Source organism: Periplaneta americana, chromosome 8, assembly GCF_040183065.1.
Source record: "Periplaneta americana isolate PAMFEO1 chromosome 8, P.americana_PAMFEO1_priV1, whole genome shotgun sequence".
NCBI classification, from domain to species: Eukaryota; Metazoa; Arthropoda; class Insecta; order Blattodea; family Blattidae; genus Periplaneta; species Periplaneta americana.
The window spans coordinates 150037294-150050950 of NC_091124.1; the positions used below are offsets into that span (position 1 = coordinate 150037294).

Consider the following 13657-nt stretch of genomic DNA (forward strand, 5'->3'; position numbering starts at 1 on the left):
TCGAAAATACAATATGGAAGTCATTAATTGAGCTGTGCGATTTCATGTAGTATTTTTAATTGTGATTCATAATTTATAAAGACAATATCAAACAATCCTGCTTCATTGTGAATGGAATTATGGAATTAATTACAGCTGGGCCACTATAAAATGATTTAAGAACGCCGTCTCGGTTACGCATAATCTCATTTTTCTGATTGTAAACGTCTCACTTTCTTTGTGAATATTTACAGAATTACATTTGTAGCAAGTCATATGATGGAAATGTTGAAAGTAAGATTAAACGAATCGAAGATAATCAAGGAACGTCAACAGGTTTAGGAGGGACCATTTTGGAGAAGTGATGAATGTCGCGCTATGTGCGAAGTGGTAAATGTCCGTTGTCATATGTACACTCTGTGAGAACTGAGAAGATTTCTCGAGGGAACATTTGTGGACTCCATTCGTCTTCTCTGTGGTCCTGCCCCAAGAGACCTCACGTAACAAACAACTTGGACTTGAACGGGATGGCGGATTCCCTAGAAAGGTAGACTTTCCCCTCCTCTATAGATGGCAATTTTATTGAGGACCTTTCCATTTTCGGTTCACATGAGTCAGTTACTCTTCTATGGCTGTGTGCAAGGAAATCTCGGTTTGTTGCGCGATGGAGTATTTTCTGAAGTGCTACTCTTTCTCACGTTTCGCTGTCACCTAAGTGCATCCTTAATATAGCGCAAACATTTGTACGTGAGAGGCAAAATAAGAGGTAGCATGAAAGAAAAATAAGAGGAGAGGAAGAAATAGAACCAAGAGAAGAAGAAAATTATAAGGAAAGTTGAAGAAAAAGGAAACGAAGAGAATTTGAATAGGAATATTAGGAATAAGTAGGAGATAAGGGAGGAAGAGGACAAGGGAATTCGGAACGGGAGGGAAAAGGGGTTTGAGAAGGGAAACGAAAATGGAACGGAAAAGGGGAAGGAAAAGGGACCTGAGAAGGGGAAGGAAAAGGGACCTGAGAAGGAGAAGGAAAAGGGAACTGAGAAGCGGAAGGAAAAGGGAACTGCGAAGCGGAAGGAAAAGGGAACTGAGAATGGGAAGGAAAAGGGAATTGAGAAGGGGAAGGAAAAGAGAACCGAGACTGGGAAGGAAAGGGGAAGGGAAAGGGAACTGAGAAGGGGAAGGAAAATGGAGCTGAGAAGGGAAAGGAAAAGGGAACAGAAGGGTAAGGAAAACGGAACTGAGAAGGGAAGGAAAAGGGAGCTGAGAAAGAGGAAAAGAAAACTGAGAAGGGACAGGAAAAGGAAACCAAGAAGGGAAGGAAAAGGGAACTAAGAAGTCTGCAGTGAAAGACCTGTCCTTGGGCAAAACACTATGAGTGAATGAAAGGGGAAGGAAAAGAAAGTGAGAAGTAAGAAGAGGGAGGAAAAGGGAACAGAAGGGGAAGGAAAAGGGAACTGAGAAGTTTGCAGTGAAAGACCTGCCCTTGGGGAGAACACTATGAATGAATGAAAGGGGAAGGAAAAGGGAAGTGAGAAGAAGAGGAAAGAAAAGGGAACTGAGAAGGGGAAGGAAAATGGAGCTGAGAAGGAAAGGAAAAAAGGAACTGAGAACATGAAGGAAAAGGGAACAGAAGAGGCGGGAAAAGAAAACTGAGAAGGGGAAGGAGAAGAAAAGGAAACTGAGAAGAGGAAGGAAAGGGAACTGAGAAGTAAGATTTATAAAATATTCTCTCCATCCAGAATCAAATACCTTATATGATATGTAACCCAAGGATAAGGGAGTATTAGATACACCATAAGTAGAAATATAAGATATAAACCATATGTAACCTATAAATCTTGAATATAAATAAAACTTAATAGATAATAACCTGTTAACAATATTAATCTTCAGGAAGATACGACAGGGTAAAAAAGATGGAGCAATAAGTGAATTAGAAGCATTGAGAGCAAGTGACGAAGTGGATGTAAGGTGAGGCACAATTGAGATGTTAAAAAATGTTATGTTTTATTTAACGACGCTCGCAACTGCAGAGGTTATATCAGCGTAGCCGGATGTGCCGGAATTTTGTCCCGCAGGAATTCTTTTACATGCCAGTAAATCTACTGATATGAGCCTGCCGTATTTAAGCACACTTAAATGCCATCGACCTGGCCCGGGATCGAACCCGCAACCTTGGGCATAGAAGGCCAGCGCTATACCTACTCGCCAACCAGGTCGACACAATTGAGATGTTACAGAAAATACAGGCAATGTTGATAGTTGTCACATATACATTATATTATGCACTTAAAGATGTGGTTAGGGTAGAAAGTCATGCATTCCAACGCACGGATTACCTTCGTCAGTTCTGTTTGTTTTTGGACATTAGCTTTGTTACGGTGCTGAAAATGTTCGCCATAGTCAAATATAGAGCTGAATGGCAATGTTCGGCTGTTCTAGACGGAGCACAAAGAAGTGCTGCGTGCTACGACCGTGTTTGCAATTCTTAACAAAAACTTTGGCAGACGTGAGACTTGGTAGATTCCAGATGCCTTCCTCGCTGTTGATTGCTGACGTGATGAAGGTCTTGTGCTGGTGATCTAGGGCAACGCGATAGGTGCCGTGTGTGCTGTTACATGGCTCTCATTTTAATGGTGACTGATAGTGGGACATTCCAAAAGAGATCTAGCATTACATGTAAAACCAGTGCACGGTGATTCCTAAGGTATAGTACATTTTAGGTCGTAACTTACTTTATCTAAATTGAAATCTAGTTTGTCGTCATGGAATGGCTTAACTTTGACGTTGTGCGGGAATAATGATCTGGGTTTGAATTTTTCATCTGATATTTATGTTTGTAGGTTGTCAATCTGATGTCCTGTGTTGTGGTAGCCTAGTCTGGCGTTTATCGAGTAATGTTACGTCTATTGCAGTCCAGGAAATCGATATCTCAATATGAAAGAGGATTAACTAAGACCTAACCAAACCGTGATATATCTACCTACTCCTACCCAGTCATTATCCACACATTGTTCATTCCCCTGCTCCAATATTAAATTCACCCACATCAACTGACCACACACCCACCCAATCACCCATCATTCTTTCGCCCAGCTACCCACCAATTAAGTTAGCATCCATCAATTCGTCTGTGGATTCAGTTTTTTCCCTCCTATTTGTTTGAATTATTCTTATAGACTATCTTTTCGTTATTTAAATTCTTCTTTCTCTCTTTCTTTTTTCATTTTACAGTTAATATTCTCCTAAATTCCTTTCTTTCTTATATGGTTTTCTCTTTTTATGTATTATTATTATTATTATTATTATTATTATTATTATTACATATTTTTTCTTAAGTTCTACGTATATTATGCCTCTTTTCTTTCATTATTTCATTACAATTGTTGGTTTTTACTGTTCATTATTTCTTGCTTACTTTTTTCTTCACAAGTTCCTTTCATTGTCCTTTCTTTTCTCATATTACTGACATATTAGACCTAGTTCTCTTATTATGATAAAGTTTCTTAAGCAATATTGAACAACTACAGAAGGAGCATTTCAGGGAAGAACAGTTTTTGCAAAACATTGAAAATATAATTCTACACACCGAGCGAGCTGGCTCAGACAGAAAACACTGGACTTGCATTTTGGAGGTCTGGATTCTGCGTTCAAATTACTGAGCTTGCCATTTTGATCTCCATATTTACTGTAATGGTGTCCTCGATCATGAAATAAGGAGTATAGTTACTTAAAAGGTAAATGCTGGATTAGTGTTTGCTTCTACTACAGAAAATATTCTGCAAGATCTCAGTCCCTATTACACGAAGAGCTTTCTCAAAAATCGATTTAAGTCCACAAAAATGAAAACAGGACTTTTTGCTGTATTCCTAGTATTCTTGCAATAGCCAGAGATCTGCTGTATGTTTTTACTGAAAAGTCACTTCCATCAAGTAAATATCGAGGCAGAAATATAACGATTTCATGCAAAACAAGTTATGTACATAGCTCGATTTCCATCGAAACACGTTAAGTCCTTTCCGCATTTATGCAGGAAACAGAAGTATTTTTCATTTGTTCAGGAAACAGAAGTCCTTCTTGTATGCGCCTGCAGCTGAGTATGAAGATGGCCTCTGCCAGCCAAGACATGCTGAACGCCAGAGGTTTCCATAGTAACAAGTCGGAGGTTATAAGTAGGGTTCGGAAATTGATGACCTAAAAATCAAAGAAAAATGACCTTAAATTTCTGAAAATATGCCATTAAAATAAAAAACACGATTTTAATAATTAAATACAGACAACATAATAGTATAATTCCATATGTGTAAAGTACATTCTCACCAAACTCTGTCACTAACTGTCACAAAAAACTTTCTTTGTTTTTCTTTCGTCATTTTTACGTCTTCACTTGTGTGAGACACTATGTTGACTGCGGGCACTGCGGCTCCAATATCTGTTCTGTTGCGTTGAATGAGAGGAAGCATGTAACACAAGTGATCAGGAGTCAAGGCAAATGGAAAGAAAAATTCTTGTAAGACGAAATCGAATTGCGTAAGCACTCTGCATTATGTTCTCGAATAGGCCTGTAGACTACGAGTACACCGTAAAAACAATGTCCGTTCATAAGCAGAAAAGGCAAAAATGCAACAGAAAGTAGAACATTTCCTAAGAAATGACCAAATTACAATAAAAGACCGAAAAATACAAGGAAATTCAAAGTAAAAGTAGGCTATATTAGTTCGTGTTGAAGTGAAACGAGTTTGTATTGCATCCTGCATTGTCTGTGATGACTCAGAAAATAGATATTTCATTAGCTTCCGAGCCCTAGTTGTGAAATAGACATTGGCGATTCGAATTATCGGCCAGCAGATATAACGCAGGAGACGGCAAGCGAGTACGTGGTGAGTCAAAGTATCATGTTTACATGGTTCTGCGTACTGCTGTGTGTTTCGCCCTGTGATTGTCAGATGCTCGCCGTTGACTCTAGGGCAGTAGGTAGGCCTATCACCTTGTTTCATGCATGTCGAATTGTATAATGAGAATTTTGTATAAACAAGATATAAATTATAAACACAAACATGTTTTGTATTGTTCCTTGAATGTTGTTCAATAAAAAGCATCACACAGAATTTGTATTAATTTATTTCTTCAGAAATGGTTCTATTTAAGACGTATATTTAAACTGAGGATTTATTATTTTACCTATGCTGAAAACACACAATTGTGTACAACAATGAGAAACCATCAGAAAAATACAGCATAAATCGAAACAGCATCCACAGTTGTTTGTTCTTCCTCTCAAATTACTAAAACTGCACTTAACTTGTTTTCGGAGAAAACTCTTCAGTTGTACGTAGTGGACAAATGTTATAACATGACCGATAAATGGCATGGGGGATAAGCAGACTGTCGGATAGATGACAGCAATACAGTAGCCTACATCAACAATGTACCGCTTCATACGCATAGTCTTGAAATGACTTCGAATATAAAGATGTTAGAAATAAAACTAAGTTTAAAAAAAAATTATACTGCACATAGACTATATAAAAGCAATGAATGTGGCTTATACCTACATTTCAATTTATTATTCTGCCTTCTAAATATTTTGAGATTTAAGAGAAATGTTAACGTGTTAAAACATACAGAGCTAAAACTGGACTTGGCTCAACATTATTTGTCTTAATAAAGAGCAAAAGCAGTTGCTCATTATTTGCCGAATTAGAATTTGTCAGAATAACATGTATCAAGTTTTAAAAATAACTTAACATTTTCTTAATTCATGATTTTTTATATTCGATTAGGATTTGGAAACAAACTAGGTATGTGTTGTGATAGTGAAACTAAAGAGGCGGCTCATTAAGAATTAGCCACGAAATCCCGTTAAGGGCAAGGGCCTTTGAATATGCAGGGTGGTTTTTCAAGCAGTGCGGCTCATATGAAATAACAATTAACTCTGTTTAACTTTTACAAAAGCAGTTTTGTTCCACTAATGAAGTAATGTCAGTAATGAGTAATTATGTCATGAGCGTAGGCAAATGCTTTTGGAAGAACTCGTAAGATACATTTTCCTGTAAAATTGCCCAAGTACTGTCATTTAGAAATGTGGATATAGAGAAGAAAGGAGTGTGTGGAATGGACAGACAGAACGATGCTGAAACTGATCACGAAGAGAAAAAGGAATTGGCTGGGTCACTGACTAAGAATAAACTGCCTATTGGAGGACGCACTGGAAGGATTAGTGAACGGGAGAAGAGTTCGGGGCAGAAGAAGTTATCAGATAATGGACAACATTAAGATATATGGATGATGTGCGGAGACTAAGAGGACGGCAGAAAATAGGAAAGATAGGAGAAAACTGGGTTTGCAGTGAAAGACCTGCCCTAGTATGTGTGTGTATGTATGTATGTATATGTAGTCCACACCTATGGAGTAACTGTTGGCGCATCTGGTCGCGAAACCAGGTGGCCCGAGTTCGATTCGCGGTCGGGGCAAATTACCTGGTTGCGGTTTTTCCTGGGTTTTTCCTCAATTGAATATGAGCAAATGCTGAGTAATTTTCGGTGCTGGACCCCGGACTCATTTCACCGGCATTATCACCATCTCATTCAGACGCTAAATAACCTAAGATGTTGATAAAGCGTCGTAAAATAACCTACTAAAATATATATATGTATATATTTATGTATCATTTACAGTACCGTCATTTCCCATAACTATGGTCCTGGAACACAACTATGGTCCATTCAAATTTTGTACTCCATAACGCAGTACCTCGTTTATCTATATTTTTGCTGTATTACAGTTTGAAGTCAAGTCACTGCAGCTATCTACGAACTGTCTATGTTACTTCTACATTGCTCTTTGAATAGTTGTATCGTGGACCATAATAGTTCCAAGACATAATTATGGGAAATGACGGTAATATTAGACCTAATCTTTAAAAATATTTTACCCCACAAGAACTCTCCCAAAATTTGTTTGTGATACACATCGCTAGAACTTCTTATCTGACAAAGTGAAAATAATTTCATGTCTCTGTTACTTTCACACTACGTGACGTAATATAAAGAGAAAGTATTGTTTTACTACGTAATCTCTATTTCGAGATATTAATGGAAATGCACATTTTCAATATCCCCGATACAGATAAAAATAGTTTCGTTAACAATCTCTATCTGTTAAACAGTTTCGTCTATGTACAATAATTTCTTCTAAACCGATCGCTAGCTGTAATTCTTTCTCGCTTCTATTTAATTTCACTGACTCGTAATAAAATTCTTCAAACGTTCAAATGAAAGTAAATAAATATGTTCAGAGTGTCATCATATACCACTAATATAATTTAACATTTTTAACACATACCGATTTCCGTAAAGAGAAAAATATAACAAATTATCACAATATATGAGCAGTTATTGTATGTGAATTTTTGCAAAATTTATATTCAATTGCTTTAACAGTACAATTTCCAAATGAAATCAAATATCTTACATTTGAAATTCTACAGAATATACCTTTATTGTGCAATCGAAAGGACAGAAGTCCATTTTATTTGGATGTATAAGAAATTATGTGTGCGTTTGGAATAATAGTTAAAGGGAATAAACTATAGATGGTAAAATAATTCTCAACGTAAAACGTACAACGAAAAAGTTAATATTTGTAACACCGAATTTTGTAAGTATTGAATTGGCGTGGATTAGAAAGACAGGAAGCTGTTCAGTAACCTTGATTTGAAACAACGAGTCAAAGTTAAGATAGAAGAAGAAATGTCAGAAGGAAGCGAAATAGATGAGCACGTCAAGGATGCCTTTTATCACCTAGCCTGTTCAACATCTACTTGAAGGATTTAGTGAAGAACTGTTTTCAGAACATGGGAGAAGTGACAGTAGGAGGAAGAAGAATAAGGTGCATAAGATTTGCTGAAATGTCGTTGTTAGCAGAAAAGAAGATGATACTAAAGAATATGCTACTGGAGCTAAATTACAAGGAGTATGAAATGGAGATAAATACCAACAAGATGAAGACCATTGTCATAGGAAGGAACGTAAAGAAGATATACTTGCGAATAAAATTTTAAATGAGGCGGTAAGCAAGTGAACAGCTTCAAATACTTGGGGTGTACTATAAGCAGTAACATGAGCTGTTGCCAAGGAGCCAAAAGGAGAACAGCAATGACAAAGGAAGCTTTTAATAGAAAAAGGAGCGTCTTTTGCGGACCTCTGGAGAAAGAGCTAAGGAAGAGACTAGTGAAGAGCTTTGTGTGGAGTGTAGTATTGTATGGGGCAGACACATGGACATTACGACGAAGTGAAGAGAAACGAATAGAAGCATTTGAAATGTGGATATGGAGGAGAATGGAGCGTGTGAAGTGGACAGACAGAATAAGAAACGAAACTGTATTGGAAAGAGTAGGTGAAGAAAGAATGATGCTGAAACTGATCAGGAAGAGGAAAAGGAATTGGCTGGGTCACTGGTTGAGAATAAACTGCCTCCCGAAGGATGCAGTGGAAGAAATGGTGAACGGGAGAAGAGTTCGGGGCAGAAGGAGATATCAGATGATAGACGACATTAAGATATATGGATCATATGCGGAGACAGAGGAAAGCAGAAAATAGGAAAGACTGGAGAATACTGGGTTTACAGTGAAAGACCAGCCCTTGGGCAGAACACTATGAATTAATGAATTTAAATGAAGCTGTAGTGAAATTATATACGAGTATATATACTGTGAATACTATTCATTTTTGAATAGGTCTATCTAAGATTTTATGAAATTGCAGCGAGTTAACTTTCGAATAATTTTAATTATCTTGTGTTTGCTGTCGAGTTTCGTGACGTGTTAAGCCTTATCTGCTCTTTAGGACACACTCACTGTTGATGAAGTAGTAGTAGTGGTGGTACTTTATTTAATAGCGCCTACAACTACAGAATTTTTCCCACCGTAAATCTGTGACATCGGCCCCCACAGTTTGTCTCCAGAATGAAACTATACTGAGAATTGTATCCTTTAAAATCCATCGTCTAGGACCGGGTTTGAACCGCGAAACTCTGAATCATTCGTAGTTTTCTGACCAATGGCAGGTCCTTCGTTGCAAACCCAGCATTGTCAATTTTTTTCCTTTACCTCCTTCCTCTGTCTCCGCATACGAACCATGTATCTTTTGTTGTCTAACTTCTGATATCTTCTTCCGCCCCCAAACTTTTCTTCTGTTCACCATTCCTTCCAGTGTATCCTACAGTTGGAAGTTTCTTCTCATCCAGTGACCTACGCAATTCGCGTTTCTCTTCTTGATCAGTTTAAGCATAATTTTTCTTCACCCACTCTTTCTAACATAGCTTAATTTCTTATTTTGTCTGTCCATTTCACACGCTCCATTCTTCTCTATATCGACATTTAAAATGCTTCTAGCCGTTTCTGTTCACTTTGTCGTAATGTTCATGTTTCTACCCCAATACAATGTCACACTCGACAGAAAGCACTTCACTAGTCTTTTTATTAGTTCTTTTTTCCAGAGATCCGCAAAAGGTGCTTCTTTTTCTCTTAAAAGCTTTCTTGGTCATCGCTTTGCTCCTTTTGACTTCCTGTTAGTACTTATAGTATGTATATCCCAAGTATAGTCTGATTCAATGAATATAATATTGAGGATATTATAAAACTCACTAATATTACCAATTTATTTATAATTGTACGAGTATTTTATCACTAAATGGCGGAAGAATGTGCGTTATGCCTTAAGTTCAGTGTCAACGGACTATAATGTTGCCATTCACTTACGTAAACAGCGGCAAGAGAGTACAGTCTAGTAATGAGAACCTCACCACTCAATTCAATCGATCTATAAATATTGGAATAAAGTTGTAATATAGTTATGATGGTTTAAAAACTTACCTCAAATATTAACTGCCACGGCCTGGATGAATAAAGGATGCATTATACTGAACCACAATATACATCCGTAAATTGTCGAAAGAGAATAATGATTTATTTAACCTGGCAGAGTTAAGGCCATACGGCCTTCTCTAGCACTCAACCAGGAGTAAAACTGCGTTACAAAAACAATACAAATTTACAAAGTACACTACAATTTTACACACAAAACTGAATAAGATAATAATAATAAAATGTAAACAAGTAAGTAGAAATCAGACATAATATATAACATACAGAAAGAAAGGAAAAAGCATAATAAAATGTGAACAGCACGTCAAAATAAATGAGATATACAAAGTATAAAATAATAATAATAATAATAATAATAATTATTATTATTATTATTATTATTTATTTATTTAATCTGGCAGAGCTAAGGCCAGTAGGCCTTCTCTTCCGCCCAGCCAGACTCTAATTCTAATTGAATACAATTGATAATAATAATAATAATGATAAAAATAAGAATAGCAATAATAATAATAATAATAATAATAATAATAATAATAGTAAAATAGTGCAGTACAAAGAATACAATGAATACAATATTTTTAAGTACACACAGTAAGGAAAATTATGATTATATATAGCTCAACTTATCACATTATAGATATACCATTATCGGAAAGTATGAAAACAAAAATATAAATAAGTTAAATATCACTAGAACATAAAAAAATGTGAATATGTGGAAACATGCAATACAACACTTGTCATGATAGTTAGTTTGGCAACTCGTCATAAGATAATTATCTAACTTGGATTTGAAAGATTTCAATGTTCGGCAGCCCTTGACTTCAGGCGGCAGAGAGTTCCATTGACGAGAGGTAGCAACAGTGAAAGATTAGGAATACGGAGATGATGTGTGAAGTGAAATTTCTAGCGTGTTATCGCGATGTGATCGAGTATTAATATTATGATAGCGAGAGAGAGTATGAAAATGAGCGAATACATAATAGGGGGATGAAGTGTGCATAATTCGATATAAGAGAGAGAGAGAGAGTGCAGATTCCTCCTCTCATGTAACCTAAGCCATGATAACTTCTCGAAAGAAGGTGAGATATGATCATAGTATCGAACATTACAAATGAAGCGGACGCACGCGTTATGAACACGCTGTAGTTTCTGAGCGGAATCAATCCTGAGATCGCTGAACAAAACGTCGCAATAATCGAAGTGAGGTAGAATGAGTATCTGTACCAGCGTCTGTTTTAATTAAATGGATAATGATACAATCTTTTTAATGGATGGAGAATAGAGAATGCCTTCTTACATGTATATTTAATATGCGTATCCCAATTGAGATTAGATTCGCAATGCACTCAGAGATTTTTTACGGTAGAGCTAAACGGGATGATTGTATTATTCAGTTTCACAGGTGGAATATTCAGGTCGTTGACATCAGGAATTAATGTACGGTTCGCGAACAGAATAGCCTGTGATTTACATGCGTTTAGATTTTATTACGTGACAATATTTTCAAATTGAAAATATTCACTAGGATGGTATGCTGCTTACAAGGAGAATATTACAGCCATAATTGTTTGATTTTACTTAATACAAAGTGATTCAAAACCTCTGCGAGAAACTCTGAGGGGTGGTAGATCTAACAATAAGGAACTCTTTTTGTTAAACAACTTATGTCTTTTGACGCGTCGTTTCGAAGTTACTGTTGAAAATGTTCTTGCGCGGGCGTACGTCAATGTATGAGAATGTGTTCACGCCTGTTTGTTTGTTGAGATATTTGTAAGAGAAGGGAAGGGTTGTAGTTGTTTGTTTACGTTTAATGTTCAATACCTTTTCCTTTCAGTTCAGTGTAATCATCAATTGAGAATGGATGTCTACGCGGTCTTCCATCAATGCGCCGGGGACGAAGAGACCCATCGTCTCGAAGGCGCTGATAAAGTTGAGCAAACATTGTGTGGTGAGGGTGATTTCTTTTTTGAAACTGTCCTTGGTACATGTGGAGAGCTCTTCTTCCGTTTTCGCGAGCTTCCCCATAACACATTACCATGTCGGCTAACTCGGGAAAAGTGTAGACATCCATTCTCAATTGATGATTAGATTGAACTGAAAGGAAAAGGTACTGAACCTTAAACGTAAACTAACAACAGAAACCTTCTCGTCTCTTACAAACATCTCAACAAACAATGCATACATTCGCATACATTGACGTACGCTCTCGCAAAAACATTTTCAGCGGTAACTTCGAATCGACGCGTCACAAGACATAGGTTGTTTAACAAAGAGGGTTCCTTATTGTTAGATCTGTCACCCCTCAGAGTTTGTCGCAGAGGTTTTGAATTACTCTGTATATTGTACATATTTATAAAAAATTGTGTAACTCTAAAGATCGACAATTATCATTAGTCCATTATTGTATAATTACGCAGATTTTTCTTTCCTGATTAATGTTTCGATTTCTAATTATACAGAATATAATGAGGAAGATGTCGTGATATTGGGGAAAGGCGACGTTGAGCTTTACGCGGAAATATAAGTTTTCAACATCCATGACACCGAAAAAATTGTTGTGTGCAGTGATTTCTCGTAAACTCTTGACAGGATTTTCTTCATGCGAGTCAACTATAAATTGAATCTCGCATTCCTCAAAGGAATGCATATCATGTAAGAGTCTGACACAATAAGGAATGACGAATATTTGTGGCAATATGAAGATCTAAGAGATGTTAAAACCACAATATAAATATCAACTTTACTGAGAGACTACGTAGTTGGCTAATGGAGATAATGTAAGTGATTTCAGCATTGACCTATTATCACTATTTGGCTGGAAATTATGAACATAAAATATAATGATGAGAGAGAGATGGAACGGAGAAAAATTCTCTCCGGCGCCGGGATTTGAACCCGGGTTTTCAGCTCTCCGTGCTGATGCTTTAACCACTAAGCCACGCCGGATACAATCCCGACACCGTTGAGAATCGTCTCAGATTAAGCTCCATCTCTTGGGTGGCCGCCCTCTGCACTACGTCATAGATGTCTATGCACGCAGGACCGAAGTCCATACATGTGTAGAGGTGCACTCAGATGAGTGACTGGTTGGCCGGGGTCCGACGGTATGGGCGCCGTCTTTAAATCACAAAGTGATTTATTACGCATATCATATTTATTTTGATGTACCGAAGTACATATGATATTTCCATGCAGATATTCTGCTTTCTCCGTTCCATCTCTCTCTCATCATCTGAGAAAGCAGAATATCTGCATGGAAATATCATATGTACTTCGGTACATCAAAATAAATATGATATGCGTAATAAATCACTTTGTGATTTAAAGACGGCGCCCATACCGTCGGACCCCGGCCAACCAGTCACTCATCTGAGTGCACCTCTACACATGTATGGACTTCGGTCCTGCGTGCATAGACATCTATGACGTAGTGCAGAGGGCGGCCACCCAAGAGATGGAGCTTAATCTGAGACGATTCTCAACGGTGTCGGGATTGTATCCGGCGTGGCTTAGTGGTTAAAGCATCAGCACGGAGAGCTGAAAACCCGGGTTCAAATCCCGGCGCCGGAGAGAATTTTTCTCCGTTCCATCTCTCTCTCATCATCTGAGAAAGCAGAATATCTGCATGGAAATATCATATGTACTTCGGTACATCAAAATAAATATAAAATATAATGCTTTTGGGAAAAATTTATGAGTCCATATTTCAAATAAACAGATAATAGTTATCTCCCAAGAAAATAGATACACAATCTACTTTGTAACTTTTCTGTATAAAGTACAAGAAAC

General features: G+C 37.2%; 2 non-coding genes across 2 annotated transcripts; one reads left to right on the forward strand and one right to left on the reverse strand.

Annotated features, from left to right (window-relative positions):
* Positions 1-12742: 12742 nt before the first annotated feature.
* Positions 12743-12814, reverse strand: TRNAS-GGA (transfer RNA serine (anticodon GGA)). Its single transcript has one exon. It is a non-coding gene; the product is annotated as a tRNA-Ser (tRNA).
* A 552-nt stretch (positions 12815-13366) lies between these two features.
* Positions 13367-13438, forward strand: TRNAS-GGA (transfer RNA serine (anticodon GGA)). The gene has a single exon. It is a non-coding gene; the product is annotated as a tRNA-Ser (tRNA).
* The last annotated feature ends 219 nt before the right edge of the window (positions 13439-13657 follow it).